Here is an 18477-nt window from a genome sequence, read left to right on the forward strand (position 1 = left end):
GCCATCAGTGCTAATTGAGCTCTACCATTGAAAATGATGATACTTATCATTTTATTGCATTGTTTGAGAAAGAAGAATTAGAACTGAGAAAACTGACTATAAACTAAATATCACCATTTAAATAAAATATTATTTTGTTTTACTTCTCTCGAAATCTATTTTTTTCTTTTGAAGCAAAGGAATTCTGACAATGAACAAGTGAATTGTGGGCTAAAAAGTAGCTTAAAAACAATTTGTAACATCAAACATTTTCTAATCATAGTTTTATTTTCTTATTTAAGAAACAATAATAAGAATAGATAAATAATAACAATAATAGCTAACACTTATTGTTCCAAATGTTGTGTGAAGTAAATTATTTTATCTACATAAGGTATATTTTTATCCCCCTTTTATGGATGGATAACCTGAAGCACAGAGAGGTTTTATAAATTGCCAATGTTTCTTTGAGCAGTACTTACAGTAGCTGTGATGAGTGGGATTCTAACACAAACAGTCTAGTTCTAGAACAAATACCTTTAATCTTTATAAAGTTTGTATGAGTATATAAATTTTCAAAATTGACACTTTAGGGCTACTCATAGCTCTTAGAAAATATTTTTCAAATAGAAAAACATACTGCCCAATACATTTTTACAAACTATGTTCCAATATTCATAATAGTCAATTAAGTTGATTCAAAGGTTCATATTGTACCTGACTAAATACAGTCTTCTAATTTTAACCTCTAACTTCATCAAAGAACATTCATATTTTCTTGATAAAGCATATTACTTTTTAAGTAATTGTTCTAGCAGGAGGCCAAAAAATTACTATAGCTTTCATGGCTTTACTAAAACCTATGATTAAGGAAGGAAAGCATTTTGAAATGTTCTATTTATATTATTAACAAACTCACTGAGACATAATATGGCATTTATATCTAATGAACAAGTTAAATATGAAACTATAAAATACTGCTCAGCCCTCTCTTCCAGGGTCATTACCGTGCTTCTGCTGTGCACCCGTGTTGAGTCTGAGTCTGATATGAAGACTGATTGCTAAAATGTTAAATTGACAATTTAAAATTATATGCTGATTCCCTTTGTGAGTATTTGTAGTTTCACCTCCCAATTTTAATTTGCTCATTGAGTAATTTTCCAATTAAAATCTCAATAAGTGTTAGACCACTATAATAAAACCTTCAAACATTTTGCCTCCAAATACAATATTTGTCTCAAATAAACTTTTGGTATGGAAGCCCTATTAATAAATGTGCGCCCTAGCTGGTGTGGCTCAGTGGATTGAGCCCAAGCCTGTGAACCAAAGGGTTGCTGGTTTGATTCCCAGTCTAGGGCACATGCCTGAGTTGCAGGCCAGGGCCCCAGCAGGGGGCCTGTGAGATGCAACCACACATTGATAATTCTCTTCCTCTCTTTCTCTCTCTCTTCCCCTTTCTACAAATAAATAAAATCTTTCAAAAAAATTTTTAAAAAGTGCTATAAAATGTTAGGCAGGTAATTAAATTGTTTTTAACTCCCATTGAACCTTCAATAGCATAGACAAAGACAGAAAACACCTGATTAATTAAATAAGTAGGGAAGAAATTGCTATATATTTTACTTTCACAGGTAAGGCAGATTTTATCTTTAGTAAAGATAATAAACTACACATCTTTTTGGTATTAAGTCATGACAAAAATATCAATAATAAAGATGTTAAATAACTGATACACTTAATCACTTTTTATTTTTGGAACCATATATATAATTGTGTGTGTGTGTGTGTGTGTGTGTGTGAGTGTGTGTATAACTTGCCAAAGAAAAGGCATTTTGCTGACCCAGACTACATAACTTGTGTGTATGTGTATATATGTATATGTGTTATTTAGAAAAATGTAGCATTTAAAAATATCAAAAGACATATACTCTGTCTGCAACAATTCTGCCACACCAGGGTAATTTTAATTTTCTTGGAAGAAAGTTACAACAATGCATCTCAATCTATCAGAAAAGAACAGTAACTGAGGTCATTTTCTTTTCTCTGTTTTTTAGCCAAATCTTATGTAAAAAGAGGTGAATGTTCTTAAATCTAACTAATTTTTAACTTTTCTAAATATTTTTTGGCTTTCTTTGAAGTTTTTTTAAAAACATTTTTGGTGATTAAATTACAGTGGCATATTTTTATGAGCCATGTTACATATTGAATTAAAATATAATACAGAAGGTGGGAGGGGGCAAGGGAAAGAGGTGTGGGAGAGGCAGAGACAAATGTATTTTAAAAGTAAATAAATTTTAAAAAAATATAATACATGCTTCAAATAATGCAAAAAATAATTTTTCTGAGCTTTTTTCAAAACTTTGTATTATAATACTAATTGATTTTTCTAATTTCTTGCATATAAATTTTATTTTTAATATCCTCTGTTTTTTCATTTTTCCCTAGAGATTTTTTGGAATTATTTTTACTTTGTGGCTACTTTTGTGGCTTCCTTTTTATTTTTATGTTTATATCAGTGAAGGAAATATTTGAAGAAAATTTCTCTGACATTCTTTTGACTCATATTATGGTAATATTATGAGGTAATGATTAGAAAATATCAACAAAGAAGTCAAATAACTGATACATTTAATCATTTTCTATTTTTAGAACTAAATTGTATTGTTAGTCACTTCTGCAGGCTTTCCCATTGTCCCTTTCAGTCTACTGTGGGAATTTCCTTAACCTTCATTCTTCTTTCCTTTAGGAGAAGATAGACTTACCAAAGAGGTTGTTAATTTAAGAGTTCTCTTCTTTAAAGCACTGTTTATTATCTTTTACACTGTTCTAAAAGGAGCTTAAAAATTCTTTGATATGATTGTTATGAAGTTTTATGTATCAGCCTAAATATTATATCACATTCTCCCATTATCTTTGCTGTCAATGGCAAATAGATTTTGGAGCTTTTCTCAAGTTTTCTGACCTCTTCAATCAAAGGTTTATTGTATCAACAATGCAATAACTTCCATAGGGCAGGAGTTCAAGACATCAAGTATAAGCTCCTATTTATGTCATACATTTTTACTATTTCCTAGTAATATTTACTAAAGGATTCTTTTTTATGCCTTTTATTGATTCTACTGCATCTACTACCATTGAAAATGACATCAAAGAATTCACATAAAAGGTAACTATTATATATCAATGTAGACAAATTTATTTTTCTTTGACAGAGCAAATATGTGACATTCATGTGTTTAAAAAGTTAATACATTATATTAAAGGAAACTGCTGTGAAGCATAGGAAGATATAAAGTGAATCCAGTAATTTAGAAAGAAAATAAAAGTAATCTATTAATATATCCAAAATCAGTAGTAGAGAGTAATTTTTGAACCTGAAAACACTCATATGACTCATATGTTATGTTGTGCTTGATGCATGAATTATTTAACTGATTTATAAAGTGTCTCATGAATTCTACTCACCAAAGTTCAGATAAATCTAATGTGATGTGAGCAGAAATGATCAGCTGTATATAACAATTTTTGAAGTCTGCAGAGGAAAAACATATGAATATGTACTTAGAGATTTATGTTTTAATCCACTGAAATTTGAATAGTTCTAGAGCATAGCTATCCCTTTATTATTGTCTTCACATTACAGGATCAGCAACTGGTCTTACTTTTATGCTATTGACTTCTTTTTTTTTTTTTTTAATTACACACCAGCTGATGCTCTAGTCTACAAATAGAACAGATTACTTCTGATGTATAGATAGGGTATAGGGTGGTGCTTCAGCTTGAGATAACCCATAAACAAAACATCTTTCCTCTTTAACTGTTAGACTAAACACTCCATAAATTAATTCACTTAAGGTTATATGGCAGCACTTCTTAAATCTAGTTAAGAGATTCCTGCATATCTTTACAATCTTGCAGTAGCTACTCTGCATTTGCTCCCAACCAAAGCCAGTATAATCTTTAAAACAAAGATAATGTCCACCTCATGCTTCAATATCTTTTAATTGTTCTTATTTAAAGTTCTTGGCATCTGTCAGCCTGTCTTCTTTTTCTTTATTGATATTCTGGCTAGATTGTCTCACTTTAGTGATTACTTTATCACCTAAAGATGAAAGTCTGCTTTATTAGCCCAATAGTAGCTATCAACTGGGATGAGTGCAAATCACCATGTAGACAAATATCCCTATATTCCAGCTTTTGAGCTCTTTGTTCCTCAAGTTCTTCAGTCTTCATGGCCATGTTTAAACATAGTATTATCATCATTGGCAACTATTTTGGTCTGATATCTTAAATTCAAACATTTTATTACCTTAATACAACTGTGCACCCAATAATGCTTCTGTTTCCATTGTACCCTACTCATAAACCTCATTAAATATAATTTATTTTTTTGTTCATTAAACTTCTTCTAATGTGTCAATTAGCACTATGTTTAAAATTTGAGTCTGTGACTGTCTATTAGCATGCAAGTTCAGGTTGCTATGTGTATTGTTATTTCTGATATATTTAGATTTTTCCATGTTATTTTATGTTTTCTGTGTGTACCGTGTTGGTTTGTATTTTTTTCCTGCCTTACCTTCCTCTGGGTACATTAGGTTTTCTTTATTGCTCTTCTTTTCAAAAATATTGTATTTCAGTTTTGTTTGTTCCTTATAAATTACTAATGTGCATATTTGACTATGATAAAATGAAATTTAATAAATATGCTTATCACATTCTGAACAATACAAACAACATAAAGCATTTTATCTCATATCTTTGCTTTTGGCATTTAGTATTATCATCTTTGTAGCATGTTGTCTCTGACTTAACTTCAAAATTGAAATTTATCAGTATTAATTTTTCAGTAAATAAGTAATAAATTAGTGTATATATTTACTAATTCCTTAATGCACCATTTCTTTTTCTTGCATATGGCTTCCTTTTATTTTCCGTAAAAAAATAAGCCCTTAGTAGCTTGTTTTCTTTATGAAATTCTAAGTGTAATCTAAAAGCTGTTTTTTCTTATTATTGTATGATAATCTAAATGAACACAGAAGTCCAGTGACAGCTAGATATTCTTTCACCTTTTTGAACATGTTAATTACTTGTCATATGCCATCTACTCTTGTTAATGAGAAGTCTGTCAGTCTATTGAAGGTACTTTGATTTTCTTTAAATTCAATGCTCTGCATTCTCTCATATATATATATAGAGAGAGAGAGAGAGAGCCAGGGATTATATTTTTATATTGATTAAAGATTGGTGTACAGTCAATGTAATGATTCAACATTTCCTCTGCACCTGGAAAACACCCAATATTATTTCTTAGAATATTGCTCACACATCTTTCTCTCTATATTTTCCATGGATTTTCTCATTTGACTACTTCGACCATTTCTTTCATATTTTTCATCTTTTGAAGTCCCTATACTACATTATATGGGTTACTACCCTCAAATATGTCATATAATTCTAAATACTTTAAATGCTATTTAAAGTTTTGAATCAACATTTTTTTTAAATTTAGAAGTTACATTGAGTCATTTTTTAAATAGTTTTATATTATCTATGAATAAATAAATAGCATTTATGATTCCATGACATTTTCATATATTTGGTCTTTTTTTACAATACTTTTTATTATATCCTTTAAGTTTTCTGTTATGTTCTTGTTCTGAATGTGCTAATCCTCTTGTTAATAACAAATGACTCTCCCCTCATAATAATTTATTTCCTTATGAGGTGACTTCTTAATTTTTGAGCTCACCTTTGAGGGACAGTATCTTTTTCTGTTCACGCCTGTAGAGAGTTGCATACATGCCTTAGTTCTAGATATTCCTTCAAAATAATTTTGCAACTCTGGCTTATATTATTCTAATGTACTAACTGAGTTTGCACATGTTGTACATTATTACTTTATTTTCATGCTGCGTGCCTACCCCCCAAGTACAAATCCAGATCCAGATCTCAGATCAGTGCTATAGGCTCTGGTTTTCTATTTCCCATGACTAACTTTCTTCCCATGACTTGAAGTGTGGATCAAATATTTTCGGTTTTCTAGTCTTTAAACAGAGCAGGTCTTTGTTTTAGGCACCTGCTTCTACTGAGCCCAATGCTACATTGTCTCTTCCAGGGAGTATTTAAAACTTGGTCTATAAATTTCTAATTATATCTCCATAGACCTCAAGGATATACCAAATACATACATTTAGTTTTTGTCCTCTCTTGATAACTAACATTGATGTGTTTCTTTTTTTCATTTAAAATTATATAATTAATGGCATCCTGCCTCCTTGAAGTTCCCTAGAGGAGCTCAGCCTCCCAGAGGGCCCACTGGTGGCAGCTAGCCTCTCATAGCCCACACATGAATGGATTCGTGTCAATAAATTAATCAACATGAAATAATCAACATGGCAAAAAATATGATTTTATATTGCTTTTATATTTTATATCACTTTGAGCAGGATTTTCCTTAGTATACCAAAACTGACTACTAGAACTTATAACTGAGAACAAATAGGGAATAATCATACTGTAACATAAAACAAACAGTAATAAAAAGACTGAAGTAATTTCATAGACTGACATCTCTTTCCCAAATTTGATGTCTGCTTATGCACCCTGCTGCGTGATCTACCCTCTTGACTCATTATTTGAACTTAGAAGAATATCATTGAAAAGGAGAATGTGGGTATGAAAAATCTATGGAGGAGCCATTAGTATACTTGTTTAGAATGCTAAGAATGAGGCAGTCTCTCAGTGATCAAGAGGACCCTATGAAGAGAGTCTACTTTTTAAAATTACTCAGGATCCACCACTTTGGAGGCTATCTCCTAAGCAGAGATGCTGTGATATCCACAGTTGTAGAACTGAAGAGGCTTTTCTGGATTACATTTATTACATCAGGAAATTGTGCAGAGGGACTTAGCCTGTGGGGTCCTCTGCCTATAGGGTCTTCTGAGTTATTCACAGAATCATGCATTTGATAAACATCTTTTTGTTCTCTTACTCACTGAAAACACAGATCCAAGCCTGTCTTGGAGAAACAGCAGCAAACGAGGGTTTACAAACAGTGGACAAGTACATATGCAGAAGGTGGTTTCCTCCCAGGTCTATTCTCCCTTTCCACACAAACACAACAGAAGAGAGGAAACTCAGAAACAAAAAAGAAAGAGGAGAAGGAAGAGATGGGGTTAGGGAAGGAGTCATCTCAGGAAAAGGATAAAGAAAAACTAATATTAGTTGAAAAAGTAGGAGGCCTCTAACATACTTAAACATGAACACAAAGTAATAGAAACTGGCGAAAAAGTAGCAAAAGAAAAAGAGGTGCAGTGAAGTATGACAGTAGGCAATGATTGGAGAAAATATTAAAATCAATTCATTGGGATGATTTGTGCAATAAAGCAGTTATGTGTGTTTTTGTACTGAGAGTGTGCCCTGTCTTTATCAGCTCAGCCCTCCTTATTGATGACATGTCATTTATTAAATAAATGAAATCATCTTCAGTGTGGTAAAAAAAGCATTTTGCAGATTTTTCCAGTCAAAATGTTAATTTATGTTAAGGAGTACATTTCTGAAACTCATAAAAAGGTAAAAATATTGAACATTTAAAGAAAAGAATATGTATGACTAAAACATTTATCAGGGATGTATGTGTTCTTTAGCTATAAAAACCATCTACAGAGAAGTGGGGTGGTCTGCCACTTAGACCAGTAGACTCACATTTTTACACTGAGTTGGTTTCTTATCCACCTTTTTGTTTTCTCTTCCAGTAGACCCAAGCATTTGGCTCATTTGTTTTTCTATCTACTTTATACCAGTAATCTGTATAGGTTCTGTCCACAGATACCTATTTTTTTTCCTTTTTAGCTTTATTCAGATATAAGCACATGAATACATACACACACACACATACATGGGGGTGGGGGTGTTGGTGTGCATGTGTGTTTAAATTTATGTGGAATGTAATAGTAGTATTTACATAGAATGACAGGGATTTTTAAAAGTGACAAAAAATATAGGCATAGCTAAACATTTAGAAAAGTAGCTTATTAAAATGAAAACAACATAGTCAAATAAAAGCATGTGGTCTGTATCCTAATTTTCCAATTGCTAGTGTGCTATGAAAGAACCTAAATTCAAATTTTATCTTCATATTTAATAGGTAAATTTAGACAAATCAACCTATTTTTGAATCATATGTCTATGCACATATGTATGCATGGGGTTGTGCGGGGGGGGGGGCGGGTAGAGAGCGCGCGCGTGTGTGTTTGTTATTTATTTAATGCTGTTAATTTATTGATGGTATCTATTCTGACAGTTGTGAAGTGATATCTGAGGTTTTAATTTGCTTTTCTTTGATGATTAGTGACTCTGAGCATCTTTTCATATGTCTGTTGGCCAACTCCATGTCCTCTTTGGAGGAGTGTCTATTCAGGTCCTCTGCCCATTTTTTAAATTGGATTGTTTGTTTTTATGATATTGAGCTGTATTGTGTGAGTTCTTTTCTTAAAATTATGCTTTATAAATTATGCTATTACAGTTGTCCCAATTTTCCCACTTTGCTGCCTTCCATCCAGCAACCCCTAAATCTCAAGCCTCAACCCTCCTCACACCATTGTTCATGTCCATGGGTCATGTATATAAATTCTTTGGCTACACAATTCCCTGCATTGTGCTTTACATCCCCATGGCTATTCTGTAATTACCTATTTGTACTTCTTAATCCCCTGGCCTCTTTACCCATTCTCCCACACCCCCATTCCATTAGGCAGCGATTAAAACACTCTCCATGATTCTGTATTTTCTTATTTGCTTAGTTTGTTTTTTAAATTTAATTGTTGATAAATATGTATTTATTGCCATTTTATTGTTCACAGTTGTGGTCTTCTTTTTTTCAAAGAAGTCCCTTAACATTTCATATAATAGTCATTTAGTGATGATGAACTCCTTTATTTTTTTCTTGTCTTGGAAGTTTTTATCTGCCCTTCAATTCTAAATGGTATCTTTGCTGGGTAGCACAATTTTGGTGTAGGTCCCTGCTTTTCATAAGTTTGAATATGTCTTGCCAATCCCCTTTAGCCTGCAAAATTTCTCTTGAGATATCAGCTGATAGTCTTATGGGAATGCCACTGTAGGTAATTAACTGCTTTTCTGTTGTTGCTTTTAATATTTTCTCTTTATTCCTTAACCTTTGCCATTTTAATTATGATGTGTCTTGAAGTGGGTCTGTGTGCATTCATCTTGTTTGGGATTCTCTGTGCTTCCTGGACTTGCATGTCTATTTCCTTCACCAAATTAGGGAAGTTTACTTTAATTATTTTTTCAAATAGATTTCCAATTTCTTGCACTTTATCTTTTCCTTCTGGCACCCCTATTATGTGAATGTTGGACCTATTGAAGTTGTCCCAGAGACTGCTTACATTTTCCTTGTTTTTTGGGGAGTGCGAATGGGGAAACTCTTTTTTCTTCTTGCTCTGATTTGTTGTTTTTGTTCCCTGTGTTATAAATCACTGGTTTGATTCTCAGCTCCATCCACTCTACTATTGTTTCTCTGTAAGTTGTTCTTTATTTCAATTAGCATATCCTTCATTTCTGACTGGGTCTTTTTTACGCTGTTGAATTCCCCGCTAAATTCCTTGAGCATCCTTATAACCAGTGTTTTGAACTGTGCATCTGATAGATTGCTTATCTCAATTTTTAAATTTTTTTTCTGGATTTTTAATCTGTTTCTTAATTTGGGCCATGTTTCTTTGTCTCCTCATTTGGCAGCCTCCCTGTATTTTTTTTTTTTTCTATCTCTTAGGTAAAGCTGCTATGAATCCCTGTCTTGGTAGCATAGCATAATGTAGTAGATGTCCTGTAGGTTCTAGTGGCACATACACCCCTATCACCCAAGCTGTGTACTTGTGGTGCACCTTTCATATGGGCTGAGTACACCCCCCTCTTGTAGTTAAGCCTTGATTACTGCTGGCAGATCAATGGGAGGGATTTACCCAGGTGAGTTAGTTGCAACGACAGGCTACGACCACTGACCACCAACCTCCATCCTTTGTGAAGAATCAGCTGTCCAGGGACAGGGTGATGGTGCTCTCTCATAGTCTGTAACTGTCCACTGGGTGTGCAAGCTCTGGGGTTTCCTGGGGGTGCAGGCCAAGGTCAGCCTTCACCACTGTTCTGCTCCGGGCCATCTAGAATGAGGTGTAAAACAATATGAGATGGCTGTTACTTGTACTGTGCTTGGAGATTCCCAGGCAAAGTCAAGCTGTGAATCTAGGTTGGTTGCTGCTAGTGCCAGGCCTGGGGCCACTTAGCAACAGGTATGGGGGTGGTGCTTAATGAGGCTAGCTGTTGCTTATTTTGATAAGACTTAAGAAATTGGAATCATGAGCCAAGACCAGCCATTCATATGGAAAAATCACCATTAACAGCTTGGGTGGGCCGGTAAGTTTGGTGGGACAGAATCTCAGGGATCTACAGGGTGGAGAACCTGTGTGAACCAGGGTTGATAGAGTCTCAGAGATCTACCCTTCTGTCAACACTGTGACTCTGTGGGGGAAGACAGAAAAAGGACAATGGCTTCTGCCTTCCTTTCTGTCTATAAGGAAGCTGTGCCCTAGGCCCTGCCCTGATGCTAGACACTTTAGTTCCTCCCTATATGCCACTGGTGTCTTTCAAGTGGCTTGGTGATGGAGCTCAGAGGGAGTGAGTCTGAGTAAGTCTGTTTCTTTAAAGGTAAGTGCTTTGAACTGCAAAAGTTCCTTCTACTAACTCAAATCTCCACTGGTTTTTGCAGCCAGAAGATATGGGGCTTATCTTCTTAGCACTGGAACCCTAGGCCGAGGGGCCTGGTGTGGGGCTGGGCTCCTTTCCCCTGAGATACATCTCCCAAATTTCCATTAATCACATGTGGATATGGGGCCAGCCCATTCCACATCTCTGCCCCTCTTACCAGTCTGGATGGATGAGAGTTCTTTAATTCTGTAGTCGTCAGACTTCCATTCAACTCAATTTCTGACATTTCTGAGTGATGATTGTTTTATATTTAGTTGTAATTTTTATGTGGTTGTGTGAGGAAGTGAGTTGTATTGACATATGGCTCTATCTTGTGTGTGTTTATTTAAATATGTAGATACATAATAGACGGAATCTCCACCCACCTGCCTGAAAGAGATAGACTATCCTCTGGTACTGAAAATCCCAAATAATAAAGATTCAAGTCAGATATGAAAATAAGGTTTCTCAATATACTATCCTTGTCTTTTTTTCATAGTGAGACCAATAGGATTATCACTTGAATGTTATAAATCCTCCTCACATTTCTCAACATGTTAAACCAATGCCTATTAAGTGTTTACTGTGTACAACGATTTTAATTGTTTCTGAACTGTCTAGTCTTCATAACCAAAGTATTCACAGTTTACTATTGTATTTGTTTCTTCCCTTGAATATTTTTACATAAATGTATTTTTCAAACTGACTCTACATCTCTTCCCTAGTTACATAATTTTCAGCTTAATCATCATAGTTCACAGTGAGGCTTATTTTCTATAACCACCATATTATCATGGGTTATGGATGTGTTTGTTCTGGATATGACATAACTTCAAATTATGAGTTAATCACACTGACATTTTACCTAGCCATTTTTTAAGTTTTATAAATTATTGGTTATTATGAAAATATTTTCTTGACAATTTTAATATATATATATATATAATTTTTAGAGTACAAATGACTAATTTGAAAAGTCGAACTAATATAATCCAAAATTGTGTTAAGTTTTTGTAACTTCCTAATCAACACTTCTCCCTTTATCCCAGATCCTATTTCATCATCTGTTACTCAGCAATTCCCATTGACCCAAAGATGCTTCTCAGGTTATTTAGTTCAAATACTCATTTAACAAAAAGATCCTGAAAAATTTTTGCAGATAGAGAATTACTCCTTCATGATGCTGAATCATCTGAGGGTAGAGACCCTCAATGTTAAACACTTTATTTAAGAGAACAGATAGATAATTTAAAGAATGACAGAGCATTCTAATCTGCATAGAATTTAACATGTATTTAAAATTGAAGTTCCTTGAAGTTCACTTCACTGTCAGACAGGATCCGAAGGTCCTGGTAGCAAAAGTATATTTGCTTTTATTAAATACTTGAGAATCGACAGTACAAGGTCTATCCAGAAAAAGTCCAGCTATTGTTAATATAATGAGAATGGTTTACATGACATTGATGTAACCTGACAACCACAGAGAGTGGACTGAATGTGCATGCATGAATAATGAAGACTTCAATGTACCAGTCAATGGAGATGGTAGACACCTTTGAGTGAGCATGTGTATTGTGTGGGCATCACATTCAAAATGACTAAGCAAGTAGACCAATGAATCTGCATTAAATGTTGCATTAAGCTTGAGCATTCCTCAGCAGAAACTATTTGGATGATTCAGAAGGCTGAAGCTATGGGCACCTGATGATTGGCAGCTTTTTCACAACAACATTCCTGCTCATGCATCATGTCTCATGCAGAGTTTTTGGGTAACTCAGCCCCTCTACAGCCCAGATTTAGCACCCTGTAACTTCTGTTTTTTCCCAAAACTAAAATCACCTTTGAAAGGGAAGAGATTTCAGACTGACAATGAGAGTCATGAAAATCTGATGGGGCAGCTGATGGTGATTGGGAGAACTGTGTGAGGTCCCAAGGTGCCTACTTCAAAGAGGACTGAGGTGTCTTTGTCCTATGTACAATGTTCCTTGTATCTTATATCTTCTTCAATAAATGTCTCTGTTTTTCATACTACATGGCTGGATACCTTCTGGACAGACCTCATACATGCCTAGGATTCTACTGCTTGGTCATGTCCATTTTGATTACAGTACTCTACTCCTCAATCCTTCAAATTAATTCACATTCATGGCTTGAAATTTTCATCATCCATAGCTTTAGGTCTTTCAAAAATTACTTTGCAAATGTAACCCTGTTAATTAAGAAAAAATTGAATTTATTGATAGCATCTTAAATGCCATTGTATTATCAAGATAATTTTAGTTACAGGTCAAACTGAAGATATATGTTCTTAAATTTGGAAATTTAATTTAAAAAGCTGTGATACTGACACATATTGGTGGGATAAACAACTTGACTTTGGAAAGTAGGTAAATGATGGGAATGTAATTCACCCAGATTTTACTTTGAAACAGAATCACATTGAGAGTCAAGTCCTGTATTCCTGGAGGTAGAAGAAACTGAGGGGAATGGTGTCTAATATTGAGAAGACCTAGTGTCCAAACAAGGACACGGAGGCTGGAATAAAAAATTAATATAAAATTTTTAGGTCAGTGCTTTTGATTTCTCCAGATAAATACCCAGAAGTATATTTACTGGGTCTTATGAATTCTTCGTACTGTGTGCCATAGCGGGTACACCAGTTTACAGGCTCACCAAGAATGCATGAGTGTCCCGTTTTCTCCATATTCTCACCAACAATTATTTTTTGTTGCCTTTTATGATAATAGCTATTCTGACAGAAAAAAAAGAAGCTAATGTCTTGTGCTTTTGATTTTCATTTTAATTAGTGATTTTGAGCACCTATTCATGTACCTTTTGGCTGTCTATATGTCTTCTTTAGAGAAATGTCTACTACAGTTCTCTGTCCATTTTTTAATCAGATTGCTTGTTTCTTTGTTTTTGATATGCAGTTTTATGAGTTTCTTTTTAATATTTTGGGTCCTAAACTCTCATCAGATATATTATTTGCAAATAACTTCTAAAGTTCAGTAAGTTGTCTTTCTATTTTGAAATCATCAGTTTCCTTTGCTGTACAAAGAGTGCAAGGGGTACAGAGATTAAGAAGCACAAGCTGCTGGTCATAAAATAAGGCACAGGGTTCAATGTACAACCTGGGGAATATAGTCAGTCAATAATCCAGTAATAACTATGTACAGTGACTGATGGTTACCAGATTTATCATGGTTATCGCTTCATAAGGTATACAAATGTCTAATTACTATGTTGTATAGCTGAAATTAATATAAATTGTATGTCAACTATAATTTTAAAATATATTAATTAAAAATAATACTTAATATCAAATAATTTTCTAAGTCCTGCACCAAAAAAAGGCTCAAGCCTCTTTTATTGCTACTATTTTAAAGTAGCTCAGGAGTCACTGCTTTTGATAAGATTTTCATCATTTCTTGATCTCTTATTTATTCTCTTAACTCTATTATCTGATTTTGTGAAGCTTAGAACTTTGAATTCTGAAGACTCTTTCATTCTCTCTCTCTCTCTTCCACCCCCACCCCCAAAGAGACATACACAAACACAAAGAGTATAAAGTATAGATGAATTTAAATAGTCAGAGCAGTGCCTGTCTACAGGGGCTTACTGGGAATGGGCACCTTTGAAAGCTCAAGCATAAAAGTTATTAGAAGACAGCAATAGTTATGTGCGTTTAAGGCCACCTAAGTCAGGCCACCCTTCAGTGGGCCACATGCAACCCTGAATGGCTGTGAATGTGGCCCAACACAAAATCATAAATTTACTTAAAACATTGTGATAATTTTTTGTGGTTACATGTCACAAAGTTTTTAATGTGTGGTCCAAAACAACTCTTTTTCTTCCAGTGTGGCACAGAGATGCCAAAATTTTGGGCACCCCAAAGCAACCAGTTTGTTGCAAACCTTTACAAAAGTAAGGGAATGCTTACTTTGACCTTATTTCCTTCTCATTTTCTGCCTTTGCTTCCTGTTAACTAGCCCCTGTCCCCCAGAAGCCGTAGAGCACAGATCCCAATGACATAGTCCATGTGGTTTAAAGCAGCTATGAAACCTTACAGAGGAATCTAGACGAGCAAATGGAAGCTATCTGATACAGTGCAAAATTATTCAAATGTATGAATAAGTATTTTCAACAGTTATTTCAAAGTATTCAAACAATTTATTCACCAAATTCAAAATAATATTGTAATAGGTTTTCATTTTATTGCACTTATCCAACATATTTGTTCCTCAAATTTGTTCACAAATATATATCATTGGGAAAAATATCTAGTGCATATATTCAGTGATGAAATGATAAACTTCACGCAGTGGAGAAAAACAATTTCATACAAAATAATAACTTGTTGGTTGAATCAAAAATATTGATAGTGCTCACTCATTTTGGAAATTAATCAGGAGAAATTCAACAAAGATGTTTAATCTAAAAGAGTTAATCTATCAAAAGTGCAGAACATCTAAATTAGCTACTTGATCATACTACATTAAATTTGGTAATAGCAAGTTAAAAATTTATGTAAAATTTTATGTAAAATAAAATTTTAATTGTACACAAAAGAGAAATTTATCTTCCTTTTTTATTCTGTTTCCCTTCCAATACTTAAGCAAAGGTCAAGAGAAAAATACGACCAAATAAACAACTTGATTTAAACTTTATTATTTATCTGATATTATGTGTGACAAAGTTCCAAGCTTCATTATCCACTTAAAGTTTAAATTAGCTGTATATTTCTCTAGTACCAGAGAGAAATTTTCAAGAGAAGCAATTTTCAAGATTTAGATTATTTTACAGTGGCTAAGTTAACATTTGAAGATGGGTGAAATTATACTACATGAACACTGTGCAAGTTTTCCAATGCTTCTTTCAATCTAATATTATATTAAAATAGAAAACTTAAAATAAAAAACAATAACTACAAGAACAAACTGCCTTAATACTGAATTACTTCTGATAATATGTATGTTAAAAGTACTATTTGCAAAAGTAAAAATCTTCTGACTATAAAATATCTTCAGCCCTGGCTGGTGTGGCTAAGTGGATTGAGTGCCAGAATGCAAAGTAAAGGGTCATGGTTCGATTACCAGTCAGAGCACATACCTGGGTTATGGGCCAGGTCCCCAGTGGGGGCACACGAGAGGCAATCACACATTGATGTCTCTCTCCCTCTCTTTCTCCCTCCCTTTCCCTCTCTCTAAAAATAAATAAGTAAAATTTAAGAAAAGTCTTTAATAAAAAAATTTTTATTTTGGGAAAGGGCAAACAGAATAGTAGCAGTTATGAATGCATTTTTTAAAATGTCCTCGTAAGAATATCTAGTCTAAGCCTGGAAAATAGAACAAAAAAATTTGAACTAACCACTCACAAATTTTAAAAACATTGCTGCATATTTGATATGAGGTTCTGGGGTTTGAGTTTTTGTTTTTTTGAGAAGAGAAATATGTTTTTATCAGATTTAGAGGTGAAATTTTTTTGCGTGAAACAAAAACATGAAATTAAATTGGAAATTCTATTTTAGGAAACGATTTTAATAATAGTTGACTATAAAATATAATAAAGCAAAACATCAAGTTGGCTGTCAGTGACTTAAATGACTGCCATCAAAAGAGTCTTTTTTTTTGACAGCAGAGTGAAAATATAAATTGTGCGTTTATACCCACTATATTTTTGATATAAAAATTCCATGAGTTCATACATATTCTTACCTAGAAAAATGAATCACTTAAAACGTTATAGTGAAAAGAACATGGTTATTTCAGTTTTACTATTTACTTTTTTAACTTGGAGCTGGTAGTTTCACAATTAAAAATACTGTCATTCTTTCAAAATTAAATGTAATGTGGTTAAACTTCATTAGAGGATTATCAAGTGACTTAAGGGAAAAATATCTGTGAGCCAGTTATAAACTAAAAGAGCAACACCACTGTTAATATTGGCACTTATACTTCCATAATGATTTCTAAGATTAACAGTACAGTAATACCATTTATGCCAACTAACATGATGCACAGAGGGAAAAAAATATTGTTATTCACACTTGTGTTCTTCTAACAAGTTTCAGGATTAGTTTGGAGACGTGTAGCCAAAAAATGTATTAAATGCTAATTTTAAAAGATCAGGTGCAATTGACTTTAACTGGATTTTAAGAGATTCAAAATATTATCCTCAGTATTTGCAAATTCCCAAGGGCATGCTTTCAAACCACTGTCTGTTCCCAGCCACTGCATTTCTTACAATCTTTTTCCTGCATCAGCCTGAAAGCAAAATTTGTTCTTATTATTCTTTGGCTTGCGCGTGTGCATCCACCATCCCCCCATCACGCACACACGCAATCCTATAACATCAAGTGTTCTGGACTAGAATAAATTAGAATTTTACGGATCACATAGATGATTCATACTGAATACAACTGGCACCTTCCTGTCCTTTCCAACTCCCTCATCTTCTTAATCTTTCCTACATTCCTTTCTCTAGAAGACCAAAAGTATATTGATTATGGTCAGACTCTTGCTAATTTAGGGATTCCATATTCAACATTATAATACATAGGAATATTATATATAATGTATGTATTTCCTTAGATGAAATATGATGCCACTGGTTGAAGGAAACTATCTTTTTGTTCTAATCATCCATGTTTTGATGGTGGAATGACCACCTGGATGAAGGTGGGTTCCATCTTAAACTAATTGAGATAAATACTCATTCAAAAATATGTTACAAATTTTTATTGGTGATAGTAGATTATCTTTTCTAACCTCATTTTAGGTATCACTTTTCCAATTATTATAAATAGTGAATAACTAGAAATACCAAGAAAAAAATCCCTTCCATGAGTGATGGAGGATACTATTTAGAGTCTATTTGACTTTAAAATGTCCGGTGTGTCATTCAGTTACAAATGTCTTCAACACATTACATTATCTATATGTTTTATCTGTGTGCTTAACATTGTACCATGTGGCATTGCACAGTGTGGCTTTCAGGTAGAATTCAGTTAGGAAAACAGAAGCCATTGTAGGTATTTCAAATATGAATAGTTTTTATATTGAGAAATAGAGGCTTACAACATGCTGGCAGGGTTAAGAAAGTAACTGTGAGGGAATCCACCACTGAGTATTCAAGAAATCAGGACACAATATTAAGGTTCCTCAAGAAATTAAAACTAACACTACCATATGATCCAATAATCTCACCTCTGGATATATATCCAAGGGAAACTAAACCATTATCTTGAAAAGATATCTGAACTCCATTTTCATTACAACATTATTTACAATAGTCAGGTTATCAAAACAACCTATGTGTCTGTCAATGGGTGATCAGATAAAAAAAAATGGAGTATGTACTGAATATGCAATTGGTTGATATTTGGCCTTAAAAAGAGGAAAAAAACCCTGTTGTTTGTGACAACATTTATGAAGCTGGACAGCATAATACTAGTGTAATAAGACATGCAGAGTATAACTGTATGACAAGTACTGTATGGTATCATTTTTATGTGGAATTTTTTAAAAAGTTAAACTCATAGAATCAGAGTAGAATGGTGTTTGCCAGAGGATGAAGAGTGGTGGAAATAGAGGGAAGTTGGTAAAAGCGTTCAAATCCCAATTGTAAAATGAGAAAGGTCTGAGGATGTAGTGTATGACATGGTGACTGTTGCTGTTAACACAGTACTGTACAATGGAACTTTGCTAAAGGAATCAAACTTAAATGTTCTCACCAAAAATAAAT

This window comes from Pteronotus mesoamericanus, unplaced genomic scaffold, assembly GCF_021234165.1.
Source record: "Pteronotus mesoamericanus isolate MK-2021 breed Mesoamerican mustached bat unplaced genomic scaffold, CSHL_Meso_final scaffold_167, whole genome shotgun sequence".
NCBI classification, from domain to species: domain Eukaryota; kingdom Metazoa; phylum Chordata; class Mammalia; order Chiroptera; family Mormoopidae; genus Pteronotus; species Pteronotus mesoamericanus.